The sequence below is a fragment of the Hermetia illucens genome, chromosome 3, assembly GCF_905115235.1.
Source record: "Hermetia illucens chromosome 3, iHerIll2.2.curated.20191125, whole genome shotgun sequence".
NCBI lineage: Eukaryota > Metazoa > Arthropoda > Insecta > Diptera > Stratiomyidae > Hermetia > Hermetia illucens.
The window spans coordinates 65026955-65047334 of NC_051851.1; positions in this window are offsets into that span (position 1 = coordinate 65026955).

Here is a 20380-nt window from a genome sequence, read left to right on the forward strand (position 1 = left end):
TATTCCTACAAGTGAGGAGCAGGATGAGGAGCGCCTTTTTGCTTACTTGCAAATTGATATGTAAAGATTTTTATCTTTCTCATGAAAATAAGTAGCAGCTTTTCGGATAAATAGGGAGCAGATCTGATATTAATCCTATTTTTAGCAAGCGAAAATTTGTAGGCTTTCCATTTAAAATTCAGGGAGCCGAAAGTTTCTTGCGTAAATCTAATAACAGCATATAGATACAATTTTTTTCATAAATTGTGATTCTCAGAATAAATTACAAATTCAAAAGATCGGTGCAGAAGACGAACTTTTAACTCACATCTTTAGTATTGGACAGATATTTTTCTGATGACTGACTTTTAGTTTTGTCTTGAAAAAAACTTACTGTAAAATGGACTTGCCTTTGTTTGAGGCTTGTGGACGAGTTGGGAGAGCGGCAACCTCCTGTTTCCGCTTCTCAGGTTCGAATTTCAGTTTTTTTTGTGGTCGTTTGAGTTCGTCTTTATTTGTCCGACCGATGTATGCCTACCAACTGCACTGCATAAAGTGCGATGATAGTGAAACTGAAGCACTATGTTACTGAAAATTCAACACGAAAGAATAACAATATGATACAAGTTGGGAAATCGGAAATTGAACCCTTCAGTTATATAAGGTAGAACTCCGCCACGCTATTAAAGTAGTATGCTGGTCCCAAGCCCACGTAAAGGAGGAGGGTTTGAGGCAACGTATTTTGTACTATCCTCAGTAAAACAAAAATAAAATGCTGGGATCAGGTAAAGAGATAAAAAGAGTATAATTGGAGTTATTCCGGATTGAGGCATAAACCTCGGAAAAATGCTCGACGCGGCAGGACGGGCCCCGGTCCTGTCGAGAATGGGCAAGAGTTCTTGAGGCATGGACGGCGTCAGGACGTAAGCAAGTTAGTCCGAACACAACAAACGAAACAAATACGTGTCTGCACGCTAAATGTCGATACACTAACTGGAAAGACCGAGGAGCTCGCAAGTGCCCTTCGGAAAAGGCGCATTGAAATATGCGTTCTGCAAGAAACTCGATGGTCTGGTGCCAAAAGCTGCAACATTGAACGCGAACGCGGTAAAAATGGCTATAAATTTCTCTATTTTGGTAGCTCATATACTTTACACGGTATTGACATTGCCACCTCAGAAGGTTTCCGTGATGCCATTAAAGAAGTCGAACGATTTGATGAAAAGTTGAATAAGCTCACCATTATATCAGCTGATTGCATTAATCACTTCTTCACCGCGTATGCACCACAGACAGGTCGACCTGATGCCGAGAAAGTGCTTTCAGGCAACTTTTGGCTGAAAGGACTTGTCACGTGCCTGCTGATGAGTATATTATCATTGCCGGTGACCTTAGTGGTCATATGGGTAAAAAGGCAGACGGTAATAGGTGCCATGGGGGAAAGGGGTTCGGAGCGGCGAGCGTATAATCGATTTTGCGGACACCCATGACCTTGTACTTATGAATGCATGGTTCATCAAACAATTGTCTCATCTTCCTCCATTCTATAGTGGGAACAGTAAAACCCAAGTAGACTATATTCTCATAAGACGCCGACATTTTACCACTGAGACATTTTACTATGAGACCATCGCACCTCAACATCGGCTGTTGATTGGCGTTCTGCGAATTAAGCCACCGATAAAACAGCGTGACGACCGCACTGGCCCGCGGCGCATTATATGGTGGTGATTTGGTGAGAAAAAAGAAGAAACGATCTCAATCACACGATTGCCGACCATTACGAATGTGAAGAATCGTGGAACCAAATGAAAGACACGATCCACAAAACGGCCTCTGCAGCCTTCGGGGTCACCAAGCCGGGCAACCGAGATACTTGGCTTTGGAATGACGTTATTGAAATGAAGGTGTGTGAAAAGAAACGCTTCTACTACAAATTTCTCGACGATAAAACGCTGGCCAATTGGCAAATTTATAAGAATGCCAACCGGGAAGCAACGAAAGCAATCGTTGTCACCCGAGCGAACCATTACAAAAATCTTTACGATAAACTGGACACTCGGGATGGCCAAAAAAAGATCTGCATCGACTTGCCAAAAGCCGAAACGAACGTATACAGAATATCGAACACTTCTATTGCATATGCAATGCAATGACAAGAACGATATTTTGCTTACCAACCGTCCAGCCGCAATGGATAGATGGCGAGAATACCTCAAGCAGATTTCAACTGAAGAATTTGCTCATCCTCCACTTTCACAATTCTGAAAACGAATGAAATATTGGAAAGCCAAAAGACCTGGCGACATCGCATCTGAGCCCTGGAAGACGAAGAGCTGGGACCCAACACTTTGGCTCAGTGAATTCTTTAATCGGGTTATTCAGGAAGGTAGAACACCATCTGACTAGCAAGAAAGTATCACTGTTTCAATATGGAAAAGAAAGGTAGTCCAGCAGAATGTTAAAATTACTGTCCGATCCGGCTACTTTCCCATACCATGAAGATTTTTGAACGCATTCTTGACAACCGTATTGACGAAATCGTTGAAATAACCGTGAATCAAGCCGGATTTGTCAAAAACTGCGGAACTACTGATGCAATACAGGCTGCGCGGTTAGTCATGGAGAAACACCGTGAGAAGCATCGCCCTCTTTACATTGCATTTGTGGATCTAGAGAAAGCGTTTGACCGTGTGCCACATGAACTCATCTGGTATGCTTTACGACAACGCTTAGTGCCAGAAGAACTCGTGCGCTGGGTACAATTGCTTTACCACGATCCGAAAAGTAAAGTTCGAAGTGTGGTGGGTGTATCAAAACCGTTTCGTGTCTCTGTTGGTGTTCATCAAGGAAGCGCTCTCTCACCACTCCTCTTTGTTCTTGTTATGGACACCGTCACATGGGACATCCAACGTTCAGCACCTTATACACTGCTTTATGCAGATGGTGTTTTCCTAGCATCTAATACCAAACACGATTTCGAGCAAATTTTCCAAAAATGGAATGATTCCCTCATGCAACACGGTCTCAGATTGAATCTAAATAAAACTAAATTTTTGACGACCGATCCCAATAACACAGGTACAATCACTTTCAGCGGTAGTGATCTGCCCAGCGAGCGATTTAAATACTTTGGGTCAACGCTATTAGCCAATAGAGAACCGCGTTATGAAATTGCTTCACGCATTAACGCAACCTGGATGAAGTGGCGTTCCACAACTGGTGTCCTTTGTGATCGACGTATCAACGAACGTCTCAAGTCTAAAATTTATCGCAATGTCGTCCGTACTGTCGCCCTCTATTGTCCTGAGTGTTGGCCGACTATAAAGGACAATGAACGGCGTCTTGCGGTAATGGAGATGAAGATGTTGCGTTGGACTAGTGGCGTGACGCGTTTTGATCAAATCCGAAATGAGGATATCCGCGATCGTTATGGGGTTGCACCAATCGTGGAAAAACTGCGAGAGAGGCGTTTTCGATTGTATGGTCACACAATTCGTCCTAACGAGAATTCACTTGCCAAGATTGGTCTGAACATCGAAGTCGATGGTAAACGACCAAAAGGCCGGCCGAAACAACGGTGGCTTGATACGCTGAATGGGGATTTAAAAGCCTCGAGATTGCACCCAGATCAGGCATTCGATAGATAGAGCCAAATGGCGAAACCGATCACCATGAGCTGACCCCGCTTGTGAACGGGGCAAAGGCTGAAGAAAAAGAAGAGGCGGCATTAAACTGTGATGGTGCAAATTATGTTCATATTCCAGCAGATTTTCCATTCCGCCGCAGAGAGAAAATTTGATCTGTTTCTGAAGTGCCTGCTGCTTGTGAGGGAATTTTGATGTCCACAGGGAAGTTCGCCGATATTGTTGACGTTCTCCATATATTTTTTGTTTGGAAGACAGGGCGAAGTACAATAAGTTTTTTTCCCAAATATATCAACCTGATAGCATTTGTATGTTCTCTTCAATCGATTCCATCTAATCCAATACAGTGAAGATATTTTCGAACTACGTATAATTGCAATCCCCCGACACCAAAATAGACTCGTTCCCTTTACGTGTTTGTGTAATACAACCTAACCGAAGCTTCCAATAGAAAGGACTAGGTCTTTGTATGCACCTTAATGGTTTAATGGTCTAATTTAGCTTTCAATGGCTAAGATCGGATTCTGGCTATTTACCTATTATCCCAATTGGACTAAGTAATAGTAATAATTACTTCCTTATTGAGGAGTGGAATTCTAAAGCGTCCTTAATTGTTAATGTTGAGATTAAATACTATAAGTGTTTTGTTCTCGTCACCACGAGAGAACAACCATAAAGCATTAACACAAAAGCGATTCCTCGAACAGGATGAACTGATTTACCAGATACCATGCAATAACGACAAAACCGGTCAGATACAATGCGGATGATATGCACCTACTATATGACATCTGCCCTCTCTAAATTACATAAGCTAAATATGCATCGTTGTATCACTGTCTATTGTGAGGCATTCATCACTTACAATAATCCTTGCTTCCATCCTCAACAATAGTTATTTATTTTCGATAGAATTCCCTGAAATGAAGTGCACACTTACTGAAATCTCTTCGCTCACTTCTATCTGCAGCAAGTTCTACGAAGCATATTTGTATGATAAATGTTTGTTACATTTGTATACCAGGCGAATGGACAAAGTAAGCCGACAGTGCTGAAGTGCTTTTCCATCTCCTATAATAGAGGTAAAGTCGAACTGTAAATTGAACATATGTTAGTAATACAAATAGAATCTAACGTATGAATCATATTTTGAGGCACGTGAAGGGATGAAACACTGCAACTGAACAGAAAAATTTGAAACATGAATGGTCACCGAATCAACTCACCTCATTACCTGTTTGCCTATTTCCCAGTCAATAAAACAAGTTCAGATGAACAAGTCTTCAGTTAAATTATCAGATTCAATGAACTGTAGATCTGCAGACTAGTCGGTATGATTCAGTTGGCCGTACTATACCCAGCACCATCCAAGTATGAACATTTCCCGGCTAAATACACGAATTTCCCTGGTTTTCTACATTTCCAGTTGTCATGGCTATTAAATTTTCAAGTCGATTGGAAACGGGATAAAGGTGAAGCAATCGAAGTGCTATGATATATCGACTGTTCAGCGTGCGTTAGACAAATAACATGTTTGCATGAATGGGCTCCAATATATCAGCAATAATGTAATAGGGTTTCTGTTTAACTAGTTAATCTTTGACCAATTACGTCAAATACCCAAAGTAATGGTATAATGAAGCTCAGGCAGTAAAAGAGTGCTCAATTAAGGGTGAAATCACTTTCCATTCAGGCAAATGTTTACGATCTTTAATATATTCCTGTGGGGACGTGTGAGGAAGGTAACGAATCAATACAGTGAACTGGTAAAATTTCATCAAAGAAACTTTGAAAGGAAGTTTATACGATCGGTTGAATTTACATAAAGGCGTATGTTAACCCTTTCCCTCAATATAAATTTACTTTGCTGTAAACTGGTTTCAATTTCCTCCAATCGATTGAAAAACCCCCACGTAAACTCTAAACTTCACTTCCAGTAATATCTTTGGTAAAGATACGTACCTCCATAACAGTGAAAATAATCAGCTCCGTGCCTCTGGCTAAAAACAAGCAAATTTCACTGGAATCAAAAATTTAATTTTGGTTTTCCCAATCAGGACCAAACAGAAACCTTTCTCGTATTCAACAGCAGACCATTCAAATCGAAGCCTGGAAAGAGGAAAAACTGCTGAAGTGATGCAACCCGCAGAAAGCCTTCAAACCGATTTGTATTACTATTCTCCTTATCAGCGCTGAGTTCCTTTCGTTTCCATTGAATTCCTGGGTGGCCTGTTACCAAACCATTAAGCCATCCAATAAATAACGTTCTTTTTACTTACTACCGTTCACTTATTCTACGTGAAAGGTTTTCCCGCCGCGTTTTCACAATCTCAGCACGTACGTATAAATACACACGTGCATACGTATCGACTACATGTTGGTGAGGACCTAGGAAAACTCCGCGTGCTTGAACTTGGGAAACCTTTCAACAGAAAATAGTTGAGCTGGCACTTATCCAAAGGTAGTCCGGAGTCTATTCCCAACTGAAAAATATGTGTGACTCAGGGCATACTCGACCAACGAGTTGTGGACTTGGCGAAAAGGAAATTCTCCCGTAAGTTCGATTTCTTTTTCGTCATATATAACAGAATGGGCGGATTCACCCCCTGAGATGGACAAGAAGCAAGTGAAAAAGTCGAAGAACTTTCTGTACACATTCACTTGAGGATAATAATTTCTTTTTCCGTCTTTGAAAATACTATTTATGTGACCCGAAGAAGGGAAATGCAGTGATAACTTGACATTATATGAAATGGTAGGAATCAATAGGTCGTACGATATGAGAAAATGCCGCAATAAGTACTTGAAACTTTAGAGGAGGGTCATTGGCGTTGCCTCACTTCTCTCTAACGGTTGAAGTTAGGTGAAGTGTTGAAGGGAAACTTAATTTTCTAACATAGCAAAATTTGCAGGAATAGGCCTGGGTTATTTCATAGCCAGAAATGCTGAAAATTCTATAGGATTCCTGGCGAGAGAAAAATGCTTATTTTGATGTAAAATGGTTCCAACATGTGTTACTTCAGAATGAATAAATATCTGCTACATTTTAAAGTTTTTTGTAAAACAAACATGGTGGGAGTAACATAGTTCCAGGTTAAGTTAAGAGGGAGTCCCCATGTGTGCAAAAGGGGGGTGTAAATTTGTTTTTGTTTGATTATAGTGCTGTTGTCTGGATGGTTCAAGTGGTTAGAGCCTAGCGGGCTGCCTTAGTGGAAGATTACGGTTCAAATCTCACTGGTGGCTGAGGGATTTGTTATCGTGACTGGATATCGGATACCAGTCGGCTCAGTTGTGAATGAGTACCTGAGTCGAAGCAGAGAAATAATCTCGGGTGAGCGCAATACTGACCACATTGCCTCAAAGTACTCTCCATACCAATACCCGTTTAAATACAGTTAATAATAGTACATTATATATTTATTAAAAGTAGATTTTTAAGAAATTGTCTCGGCTTTATCCTAGAATAATTAAGTTTTGCTGTAATATGAGCTGTACCATAGAGCATGATACTACAAGTTTGTTGGAAATCGTACTATTACTAACAGTAAGAGTGTCGAAAGCAGGAATATGAAATTAAAGGATATTGACTCTCCGAGTGGTCAGGAACCACATAATTCAAGTCTTTCTGCAACCAATTCACCACCGAAAGTCGAATTTTGGAGGCCTTAACAGATTCATCTTACCCTATGAAGAAATCTGTGGAAGACATGCCTTTTATTTGTGGAAAATCTCCACTTAATGTTTACCGCACAGTCTCTCATAATGGAAATTTCCTGTCGAAAAGTAGGAAGACTTGTAAAAGTATTGTGGGCATTCTGCCTGGCCCAGCTGGGCAAATGCTCAGAATAGGAATTCTGCAAGATGATACGTGTCCTGTAATGAGGAACCGGAATCCACGGAACATTTTCTATGTAAGTGCTTCGCCAATGGACACATCAGACATAAGATTTTTGGTGCTCATGTTTAGCTCCCTCGGCTAGCATCACATCCACTGACGAAAATCCTGCGGTACATAAACGAATCCAATATTCCGTTAGATGGAGGGATCGAGTACGATTCTGCGTGCAGATTGAATCTAAACAAAACTGAATTTTTGACGACCGATCCCCATGAAACAGGCATAATTACTGTCTGTGGCAGTGATCTGCCCAGAACTGAGCGATTTAAGTACCTCGGGTCAACGCTATCAGCCAATGGATTATGAAATTGTTTCACGCATTAACGCAACCTGGATGAAGTGGCGTTCCACAACTGGTGTTCATTGTCATTGACATATCAACGATCGTCTCAAATCTAAAATTTACTGTAATGTCGTTCGTCCTGCCCGCCTTTATGATTCTGAGTGTTGGCTGACTATAAAAGACAATGAATAGCGCCTTGCGGTAATGGAAACAAAGATTTTGCGTCGGACTAGTGGCATGACACATTTTGATCACATCCGAAATGGGGATATCCGCGATCGTTATGGGGTTGCACCGATCGTGCAAAAAATTGCGAGAGAGGCGTCTTCGATGGTATGGTCACGCAATTCGTGCTGACGAGAATTCACTTACCAAGATTGGTCTGAACATCGAAGTCGATGGTAAACCTCCAAAAAGCCGGCCGAAACAACGGTGGCTTGATACGCTGGATGGGGATTTAAAAGTCTCGAGATTGCACCCAGATCAGGCAGTCGATAGATAGAGCCAAATGGCGAAAACGATCACGACGAGCCGGTCCCGCTTGTGAACGGGACAAAAGCTCAAGAAAAAGGAGAAGAAAGAAGAAGAGGCTTTGCCTCTCTCTCTTAAACATACACACTTGTCTAGAAGATGCTTATTTGGCAGTATAAAAACCAACCAATGGTGAAATTGTGTTCGATCAGCCTGCCACCGCGTTAGACGAACGGCCCAGAGGGCAGCAGGTAGCATCGATCAGATGCAGAAGGAATATGCGTTTAAGAGATAATGAATCTAGAGCTGGCTATCCACCAGGAAGAGAGGAATCTTTTAAGGAGTTGAGCTCAGATGCGGACGTAAACTCATCAAAGAGAATCGTGATCATATTCAAACTATCTTCAGGGGTTATTTCCCCATCAAGAGAGGCCACTGTTTACTTACAGCGATTTCGGAAACGACCGCTACGTTAGTCGCCAGAGACGAACTGCTGGAGATCTGTGGTAATGTAGGTGACAGTCAAGTCCCGGCGCTAGACAATGTAGACAGTAAGGCCTTTAAGCTGGCCGTAAAATTCAAACCAGATATGTTCACTGTGAAGTTCGAAGTATGTGGGGAGAATGCGATCAATTCTATGCTCGAATCTTCTCAGATCAATTTGCGAGACCAGGAAAACGAGGATATAAAAAAGGAGACAAGCTAAAGTTAGACAATTCGGGTCCCTGTTGTAATACTTTTCGGGGGAGGCAAAATAAAGAGCGGTTTTATTGGGTAAAACCTGCAGACTCTGACGTGTCCAAGGCAGTGTCTTCAGAAGATTTTCACCTTCACAAAAAACCAAAGACAAACAGACAGATGCTGAACACGCCTGTGGTTTACCAGAAAACGTTAAAAGGAGCAAAGGCAGAACGACAGAATTTGAATCGATTTTAATCAGGTTTGGTTTCAAAAATGCCTACATAAGTGGCGTGGACATTTTGATCTGTTGGTACAATAACTTGACGGTAGCACACCTGAAATATAACCATGGATCGCACTGGTTGTTCAATTGATGCAACTACTATAACGGGTCTTTAACCCCTATAACAGAAGCAGATGATAAAGTAAAAAACGCTATTTAGCATATTTTCCATCGCTGAATTCCAGCAAGACATAATGAAGTTACTATTGTACTTACAAAATGGTTTTTGATCCTAGTACAGCCTCTAGCCGATGCAATATATTCATTCCACATTTGAGGAATGCGAATATATATTATTCCAAGGAGCATTTTTTACTTCTATAAAATTAAAAACCGTGGAGAGGGTTGCATATTGAATTTGGCATTTTCCTCCGCCGGGCGAACAAAAGTCTTCGTTGTGGCTCAGCTGCGGCTATTCATAGAATCCCAACAAACTGTCATTGCCTTCAAATGGGAAAATCACGAAAAGTTTCTTATTGTATTGATAATGTATGGGAAGGATAACTTTTCTGAAAGCTGGGACTTCCCTCAAGTATTTTTCGGTGTTGTTATGTACACTTCACAGCAATTTCCATCAGATGAAGTTCAATTTGAGTGATGTCCAGCGCAAATATGTTTTGATCCCAGTTATGTAGTTTGGCTGTCAATTCTCTCTTCCGGTGTCAGAGAAAATGAACTCTGAAACTTTGTGTATTTCAGATGAGGAAACATCATATCATCTAGTCTTTCGGGAATTGACCAAAGATAACTTTACCCTCCATGGATTGGATTAACGTCTGGATGTGGTTGGTTGAGGAGATGGAGGTGGTATAAATAGCAAACTGTGTTAAGAAGCCTTCACACCCAGAATAGTATTTTTCATTTTGTGTTCTGTTCTGCGTGCTACGAATATGTGAAAGTAATTAAATGTAACCAAATAATTTCTCTGGAACGAACCTTGTCTTCACTTCTTTCTGACAACTCCAAGAACGTTTCTCTATCATTCTTCCGACAAGGGTTTGATGGAAAGACACAATGTAGGTAGGCGCTATCGCACTTTCCCTAGGATAACCAAGCACAGCTTCGTATCGGCATCATCAACACCAGCATTTCAGCCAGACATAAAATAAAATCATCTTCCACATCCTCTTGACGTAATAATTGAAAAAGGCGTAACTTGAAAAGAAATAACTTCAACAAGAAATGCCAGTCATTGCTCCAACTAGAAGGCCGATGCCATTTTCCCGTAGCTTGATGCCTTCTGCCCCTCCACCTCTGTGTATGTATAGCTGGGAGCTTGACTATAGCACTCCAGTTACAGAAGCTCGAACGAAGGACGTATTCACATGTCTCTCCACCGATTTTTGGTGTTCTATGATGATCCTTGCGTACGTATTGTACTGCAGACATGGAAAGTTGGTTAGGAAAATGAACAAATGAAAAAGTAATATTCTCGCAATGTTCTTATTCAAGACAATTTGTTACACTAATCTTCGCAAAAGTTTCCTATCATTATCAGTAAAGGGGAGATACGAGGAAGGCCAAGTCGACGGAAGGACATGTGAGGAGACAATACATGCATGGTATAAATTACTGGAACATGTTTGGTTATCTATGAAAACGTGACTAAAGTTTTAAATGAGAAATTTAATGTGATTTTTTCCCGCTTTATACGGTAGAATGCCGTGTCTAATAAAAGGGTTTGACTTGAAATGATACGAAGTAAATTACCAACGAACTTTGAAAATTGTCTTGAAAGCGTTTCCATTGTTTCTCTGTGTAGGCATAACTGAGTACCTGGAACGTTTACATTGCACAGGAAACCCTGTTGATTTTGAGTTGTATTGGAGTTGGAAATTTGTAAATGATAATTACGGTGAAGCGAAATTTCACATGGTGGAAGCGCACACTTTCAGATTTATCACAGGATATAGCATAAACTTAAGCTAAAGCCTACTTCCACCTTTTTTTCGCTACTTTTGGGATATTTGTTGAAGAAGAACTGATTAAAGATACAAATGCAAATTTTTCACGATACATTTATTAATATTTTGAGCATACGTAACAATTTTTCCACTACGCATTATTGAAGTAAAGAAGTATAAGTTATACACTCCACCATCATAAACTAGAGGGCGCTCCACCCAACATAAACAAAAAAAAAATAAACAGTATTTTAAAGTGTGGGGTGTATCATGAAAATCGAAAAATCGGCGCTTCAGGTATGGAAGGTTTTGTTGTTTTTGTCCCATTTATACAAAACTTGTAGTGTATACACGCTGAATATACACGATATTCAATTTGATGTGGTATTGACATTTTATTCTATAATAATAATAATCATCGTTTGCGCAACAATCCATATTGGATCAGGTCCTTGAAGTATGTTAGAACATTTCATTCAAGACCGCAACGGTACACCACAAGATTACATTACCCTGTAGGAGGTAACGTGGTCAGCATTGCACTCGCCCGAGATTATTATCCTGATTTGACTCAGGTCCTCATTCACAGTTGAGTCGACTGGTACCCGACGTCAAATCACGATACAAATCCCACTACCACCAATGAGATTTGAACCGCGATCTTCTGTACGACAGCCTTGTGTTCCAACCACTCAGCTATGCGGACACATTTTATTCCATAGGGAGCAGTAATTTTACACGAAAGATGCAACTTTGACCTGCTATAACCTTATTAGTAATAGAAGGATTCCCATCAAACTTCCCAAAATGATGCCTCATGCTAAAACCTACACTAGAATGAACTTAAGAGGGTTTGGAGTAAATTTTCAAAACATATTAATGTATTATACTAATATTAACTTTATTTAAACATACGTAGGAATGGAATGTTTTTTAGGGCCTAGATGTGCCTGGACCACTATGGTTTTTATCATTTCTCGGTTCGGGTTTTTGAGAATGAGTTCTTGCAATAACTGACTCTTTTCGGACTGCCCCACTCGTCCCCTTTGCAATCTGTTTCGAAAAGTACTAATCGAGGCATTTGATTTGATTCCCCACATGGCGATATCCTGTAAAAAAATTGTATCCCTACGGTATAGGGATCCGTCCTCCCCCCCTAAGTTCAACGTGGAACATTGTTATGTCTGGGGGGGGGGTGAATAGTTCCAACATTTCTACCGAATTTCGTGTCATTGGGTGCAACCATTTCTGTGAAAACTTTGTGTGAGAGGTGGACAGACAGACAGATCTATGAGGAGTTGTCAGATCTCCCATGAGGCGCATCCATTCGTGCTTGGCGGATACATATGAATATGCACTGGGACGCATTCAGAAGTGTGCGTGCAAGGCCGTGTTTATGTTATGTGTAGGTCAGATAGGTGAGAGGGAAACGCCCACCCGTGGGCAAAGTTGGCTATGGGAAGGTCATCCAGAATAATAAACCAATATGGACGAAGAGAAGCTGTGTAAACTTACGGCTATTGGGGAGGACAAGCAGGTCATCGACATCCCTCGATTGCAGTACCTCGGTGGTGGGCAGCTTGGCCACCGGGGTACACAATGCCACAAGTATCTTAACAAGGAAGTGTTTGAACCGAGTACATCGTTCTATAGAGTACTCATAAGAGAAGCGCAGAGGGATGTACCCAAGAGGGAACGGTGGGCTTCAAAAGCAGAAGAAACACAAATTGCATTCGAGCGAAAGGGGTTAGGGGAGGCTACTCAGGATTGAAAGCTGAATCCGTTTAGGCGGAGCTCAACGATAATGAGATACCCACCAATATCCAAGGCGAAAAAAGACCTGGGCCAAAGGAACTCCATTATTGTCTCAAAATATGGGGAAGGAAGAATGGAGACTGTGGAACAAAAGTTCGACCTGGAAGAGCTATCCTTCGTTTTACTAGGAGCAAAAATTGTTGAGTTAAAGGCATTCATCTAAGATAAACATAACATGCACCAAGCAATCAAACACAAGGTGAGAGCCACCAGGGTTCTATACAACAAATCGCGGGAAGATGCGAAAGAATCGAAGGCGGGCCCTAAAATTACTCTTTTAACGGTAACGCATTCAACACAGGTGACCCCCAGCCGTATACTCGTGGGTGGCCAGAGAAAAAAGAAGGTTCGGCAAAAGGAAATCAAAAACGCAAAGCAACCACATTAATGAAGGGGCCTAAAGCCTCGGTAGGTGGGAGTATAGTTAAAGTGGGACGAAGACAGCTACAGTTTCGTGCCAGGGCAGGAGAATAGTACCGAAACACTAGCGCCATCAAGCAGGCAGATGTTCGATCAAAAGATACCCGATTATGATTGTACTAAGGGTTAGACAAAAAAACCCTAAAAGACGAAGGAGGGAATGAGTATCCGTCCCGAGGCGATCATCATCTCAAGCATGGGTAGTACGTCCTACGCAGACATACTAAGAAAGGTGAAAGCGGACACTGATTTCAAGGACTTGGGGGGAATTGTAACCAGGATTCGGAGTAAAAAACATAATGTGTGGGTAGCCGATCCTAAAAATGGAGCGGCTCTGTGGGCATGCGGGGACCAAGCAATCCAGGATTTTATGAGGCAGCCGACAAGTGGGTTCATATGGGTAAAAATACATGGTGTATACATCTACAGCTGCTACACTCCTCCAAGGCTTACGTTGGCCACATAATGGAGAAACTAATTGAAAAATGCAAGAGGGCGTTTTCTCTTAAAGGCTTTCACGCCCTTAGGCATCATATTGGCTAACAATGGTCAGGTTAATACTACCGGAAAGGGGGGTTCGGTTCGGTTATGGGTCTGACTTTTGTTAGTCCCTGAACATCAGTGGGCACTACACCCACAGTGATTACCAGACAGTCGTTGGAGACCCGCTCGTCCAAGAGTGAGGAGAATGTCAGGTTGGTCTACGAAAGCAATTGACGAGCAAAAATTCTAAGATGGTTGGACTAGGAACAACCTGGGAGAAAGCCCTCCATATCATGAAGTGTATCACGATGGCATGTGACTCATCGGTGGCGAGACATTATACTTTCTCTGGGAATGGCGAATTGTCTGATCTTCGGTCGGGGTGTCATTGGGTCAGATGAGTGGCCCAGAAAAAAATGGGTACGATTGATCAGGAGGTGAAGTTGCGTGTTTAAATGGAAGCTCGAAGAAACCTGAAGCTTACTAAAAAACAATGCAAGAGGAACTGTTTCAAACAATTCTGCACAGAGGCGGATATAGACCCATGGAATAGCGCCTAGAAGGTTATAACGGAGATATTCAAAGGTCAACAGTTCCTCAAATTACATGTTTGTTTCCTCAGAAAAGCTCGAGCGATTACAGTCTGCAGACTCCTTAAGATATAGCTGTAATACACCCAGTGACGACGAAAGAGGTGTTGCTGCTCTGTGGTAGGCTGGGTCACAACAGAGCACCGGGCCCCGATGGAAGATGTGGAGTGTTTGAAGCATGCTTGGTAGATGGTATCTTTTCCGGGACAGAAAAAAAGACAAGGGATAGTGTTCTTGTTCAAAGCTGGCAAACCTCCTGGTGAACCATTTTCCTACAGACCTATGTGTCTATTGGTCACTATGGGGAAAATGTCGCTTCAACATTCTATAATCTAATCTACAATAGATTGCTCCCGGATGTAAAGAGTCTAGGAGACTTATCAGGCTGATGATTCGGCCAGATCAACAGTCGACGCCATCAAACTAGTCACTCACTTGGCCGAAAATGCGTGGCGCGAGAGGGATCACACTAGCAAGCATTGTATTGTGATTACCCTAGGTGTGTTAAATGCGTTTAGTTGACACAGTTGGAATCTTATAAACAAGCCTACTGCGCTTATTGACAGCATAATGGAACTAAGGAATACATTGTTCCCGCGGGTCTTCTACAGGGCTCTGTTCTACGACCGCTATCGTGCAATATCATGTGTAATAATATTCTCAACATCCCAGTTGACATGCGATGTCACAATAGTGGGTTACGCTGGTGACACGGATATGGAATTGTATTCATCCGAAGCAACCACTGCTATAAAGAAATGGCTGAAAGATGCAGGTCTTGCATTCCTGGACTATAAAACAGAGGCGGTGCGCGGTGGCGAAACATGTAATTACGTCAAAATCACCAATCAGATACATCGGAGTGATGACAGATGCAAGGTTAATTTGTTAACATGCCCTGGCAAGGATGATGCCAAATATTGGGACCCGCGATGCATTCGTAGATTGCTTAAAGTTAGAGTGGTAACCTCTATATTGATCTACGCAGCGCCAATTTGAGCAACTACATTTTTCGGTAGGTAGTTTCTGAGAAGAGGAATTAACCACTTTATGGCCCTGCACTCCCCGTGTTCCAACAAATTAGAAAGTTAAGATCGGCTTCAGAATCTACTAATTTGATGCTCCACATGAGTATATTCGTTGGAAAGAAATTTGCATCCTATATTCCTCGTAAACTCAATGTTACACTCTGCACGCGCTCACTTGCAAACCATTAAAAACTATGTAGTGAGCAACCATTATGCGTCACCTAGCTTCTTTGCATTTCAGAATTGTTTTGTGCTATTTGAAGAGCAGAGTGAATACATCTAATGGTGCTACGATAGGCCAAATCTGAAAATAAGGTGAAATACGAGTATAGCCTCGAACCAAAAACGCTGTTTTGAGGAACTCTTATGTGAAGAGAGAGACATGAAACTTTTCTTTCCCATTTAATTTATATATGGTGGCCAATCTCTGCTAAATACATACATAGCGTCCACCACGCCTACCGGCTGCCGTTCAGTTTTACTTCTCATTCGATTCAAGTAAATGGGATCTCTCCAGGTCTTCCCGTGAAGACTACCGTCCTCCACAGTAAGGCTCTGCTCCATGCGATCCTAGTGCGGTCCAATTGCCTTCCATTCTGGGAAAGTGGCTTTCACCGCATTGCATAGCCAGCAATGTAATCGCATTTCTTTCATAAATGTGACCTATCCACTGCCACTTCCGCCCTCCTATTAACACATCTACTCGTCATTTTGTTGGGCTAGAGTAGACTGACGACACGGCGGAGATAGGTTTTAGAACATGCTTGACGCCTTTGGCTAACATTGGTTGTCACTTTCCATGTGCTGCTTTCATATAACAGCATAGGAAGGACATCGGGGCTAAATAACCTCTACTTATTGTTTTCAAATTTTACACAAAACAGCGAAGTCCCACTGTTATTGCATCGGGTGAGATAAAACATTGGCACAACCAACACTACTAGAGAAATTCATCGATATCCTTGATGCAATACCCGTTAATGCAGAAAGCTGCAAACCTCTCTCAATCTGCATTGGAAGTCGTCATTGGTGGATAAAACTGCATTATCGAGGTGATCTTCATCCTGAACGAAAATCTCGCATTTAATATTTTGTCTGGTTCCTGGATTGACATTTACTTTCGGCAGACTTGCTAGAATGGAAGAGCACTGTGACACAAGAGTGATAGGAGCGCTTTCCAGAGTCACTCCGTCTTGTGTCGCTTAACCCTTGAATGTACAGGTAACATTTTCGTTGAAGATGGAACAAATGAGAATTCTGGGGAGGCTCGATGCCATCATAGAGAAGAGTTCACGCATTCCAGAGTCAAATACTAACCATTGACGAAAGCAGGAGGTTGCAGCCGAAGCATAGTTAATTAAGGTAACTGCAGGTTGCTAGCCCACAAATCTCGACCTTTTTTCGGCAAATAGGGAATACTTTGAGCAAATTCTTCGACCCTCTAGTCACAACGGAGTGCTTTTTGAGAAGTACACCGATTTCCTGTCTAAAGTACTATTAGTCGGGATCTGGTTTTCCGACACTTACTTCCCGGTGTACATCAAGGAGGCGCCCTCTCACCACTTCTCTTTGTTCTTGTTATAGACACTGTCACACGGGACATCCAATGTCCAGCGCCTTATACATCTTATACATTGCTTTAGGCAGATGACGTTTTCCTCGCAAAAATGATCTGGAGCAACTTGTCCAAAAACGGAGTGGTCGCCTCATGCAAAACGGTCTGAGATTGAATCTGGATAAAACTGAATTTTTTAACGAACGATCTCCATGGACCATGCAAATTCACTGTCAATGGCAGCGACTTCTCTCGAACAGAGCGATTTAAATATCTTGGGTCAATGCTATCAGCCAATGGAGAACTGCGTTATGAAATTGCTTCACGCATTAGCGAAACCTGGATGAAGTGGTGTTTCACAACTGGTCTTATCTGTGATCCACGTATCAACGAACGTCTCAAATCTAAAATTTATACCAATGCTGTCCGTCCTGTCCCCTTTTATAGTTCTGGCGATCGATCGTAGAAAAATTGCGGGAGAGGCGTCTTCATTGGTATGGTCATGTATTATAATTGGTACTGAAGAGAATTTACTCGTTATGATTGCTTTGAACATCGAAGTTGATGATAAACGACCAAAAGGCCGGCCGAAATAGTTGGTAGTTGTGAATGGGAATGGGACAAAGGCTAAAGAAAAAGAAGAAAACTTAGAGGACACCAATGTGCACACTGCCGCGGAAACAGGCTACTAGGTCAAGACAGTGTGCCTTGCGTTTTGTATAAATAAGGTCTTCCATGCATAGGTAACTTGTGTTAAATCGTTGTTAAATGTTTAAGTGACTAGTCCAGCCCCATACGATTGGCTGTATAAATATTAAATTAGATGTTCATGGTCAATCTAGTTTTGAGGTATTATTATTCTCTATATATTATAGTATAGCTCCTCCATGCGACTGCGGAGTAGTTTAATATGTCATAAGAGAGTCTCATACGACTCTGTTGAGTCGGCATCCGTTGCTCCATAGCTGTTGACTTGGTAATTACGAGTGAAAGTTCTAGCCCTGGACGTTGTTACTGAGGTGCCCCTAGTGCAAATGATCCTGTTTTTAAATTGCAAAAATACTTTTATATCCCGCTAAGAGGTTAGTTTACGTGATTGTCAGAAAGAATGTAGATTTCAGGTAAACAGAAAGTATCTCTGGCCGCTCCCCAATTTCTGTTTTTAATTTATCAGTGTCACATTGGATGACATTCTCCCCTGGAATTCCAATCTTTCCTACTTATTGAGCATCAAATTACTACTTTTAGAGCTAACTTAGTGATTTTATAGATAATGTTTTGTATTCCGGACGTTTTCATACTCTATTGGGCAAGTCTTCATGTTAGAAGCCTCGCCTTTTCGTTTATAATAAGGTACAAGGAGAGCAGCTGCAATAAGGGCTCCTGGGCACGAATGCGTCTACTTTTCATAGCACTGATAATCTGCAGGCAATTGTGGTGCGAACATGCGTAGTCTTAAACCCAGTATCATTTTTATTAAGCTTTTGTTTGTAGCTGAGCTGCGTAGAGTAGCACGGAACTAACTACCCTTGAAATAAGACGACGTCGACCTTGTCTTGGTCCACCAATGGTTGATAGTATCCTCGAGATCGTTACAGCGATGGAAGATGCTTTAGTTGCAGCGCACTCAATGTGTTTTATAAAGTTGAATCTTTTGTCAATCATTACTCCCAAATATTTAAGCGACTCTTCAGAGTAAATTGTTTTTTCACCAACTTTAATTTTCACGGTCGTGTCTTTCTTTCTTTTGCTGATTAGCACTAGGTCCGTTTTATGTTCAGCAAGTGATAGAGCGGACTTTTTCAACCAGGAATTGATCTCCCATATCGCTTCATTTGCATAGATTTCGATCTCGTCTAAGCGTTTTGTCACTATTGTTACCCCGGTATCGTCCGCAAAGCCAATAGTTGTCGCGCTGTTAGGAGGGCGTAGCGTCAGTACTCCATTGTTCATAATTGACCACAGTAAGGGACCTAAGACAGACCCCTGTGGTACGCCGCACGTCATTGAGAATAATTTCTGTCCATCGTCCGAGTCGCAATATAATCTTCTTCCAAGAAGAAATGTAATAACGATGCATACAATGTACTTCGGAGCCTGTAGTTTGATTAGAACCTCTACGATTTTTTGTGTAAACACAAAACCTTATTTCTCGGAGACGGTTATAGTGATTGACACCAAATTTGGTAGAAAGTGGGAACTGTGAACGCTCGCGCATATAGTGAGTTACATCCTTTTACGACGAATTTACATGCAAAAGGGGGGTGTAAATTTTTTTTCATCAAATATAGTGATGTGAGGTATCAAATTAAAGGTCTCGGTTGATACTTTTCGAAACGGGTCTTGGTTTTGACTTTCGTTGAAAAGGTGGGCAGTGCGGGGGGTTGAAAGTAGTCATTTTTTTTAACGAATCCATTCTTAGAAACTACCAAACCAAAAAATTTGAAAAAAATCAGGGGGCTGCCACTATATAGTGCCTAGGCTCCGAAATACCCTCCATACCGATACCTGTTCAAATAAAGTTAATATACAAACAGCGAGCACCCTGTTGTATAATACTCGTTCAAATAGTTTACCAATGGTATTGACCAAACATATGGTTTACCTGCCTTCGGAATAAGTATCAACTTTTGCAGCTTCCATTGTTGTCTGTCTGTCATAGGCACTTTTTTCAGAAACGGCTATACCAATTGACACGAAATTTGGTGAGAAGGTGGGGCCTGTGGACCCTTAGACATGCAGTGAGTGATATTCTCCTGCTTTGAGATTTGGGGTGTCCCCATTTATGTAAAAGGGGGGTGTAAACATTTTTTTCACGAAATATAGTCATGTGGGTTATGAAAGGTCTTAACTAGTATTTTTCGAAGTCGGTCTTAGTTTTGACAGGCGGGTTGTGGGAGGGGTGGGAAGTGATGATTTATTTAACGGACCCATTGTCAGAAACTACACAACCCACAAATCTGAAAAAAGTCACGAAGCTGTTTCCATATGGTGCCCAGTTCTCAAAATACTTTCCATATCGATATCTGTTCAAATTAAGTTAAAAATAGTATAGTATTATATTTTTGGGAAAATTGAGTAAAATCCCCCTTAAGTTTATCTCAGAGCGATAAAAGTTGGTAATGGTATAAAATATAATATGAAGCATATTATCTACAAGTTTGATCAAAATCATACTATTAGTAACAAAGTTACAGTAGCTCGAAGTTGTCTTTACCGTGTAAATTTACAACCCGAAGTACTAAATCTGATATGCTAAATGCATATTCTTAAGGGGGTCATCCCATGTCAAGGCCGTTTTTTTGCCTTCTTTTGAAAAATTATTTTGGAGGACTGGATAAAG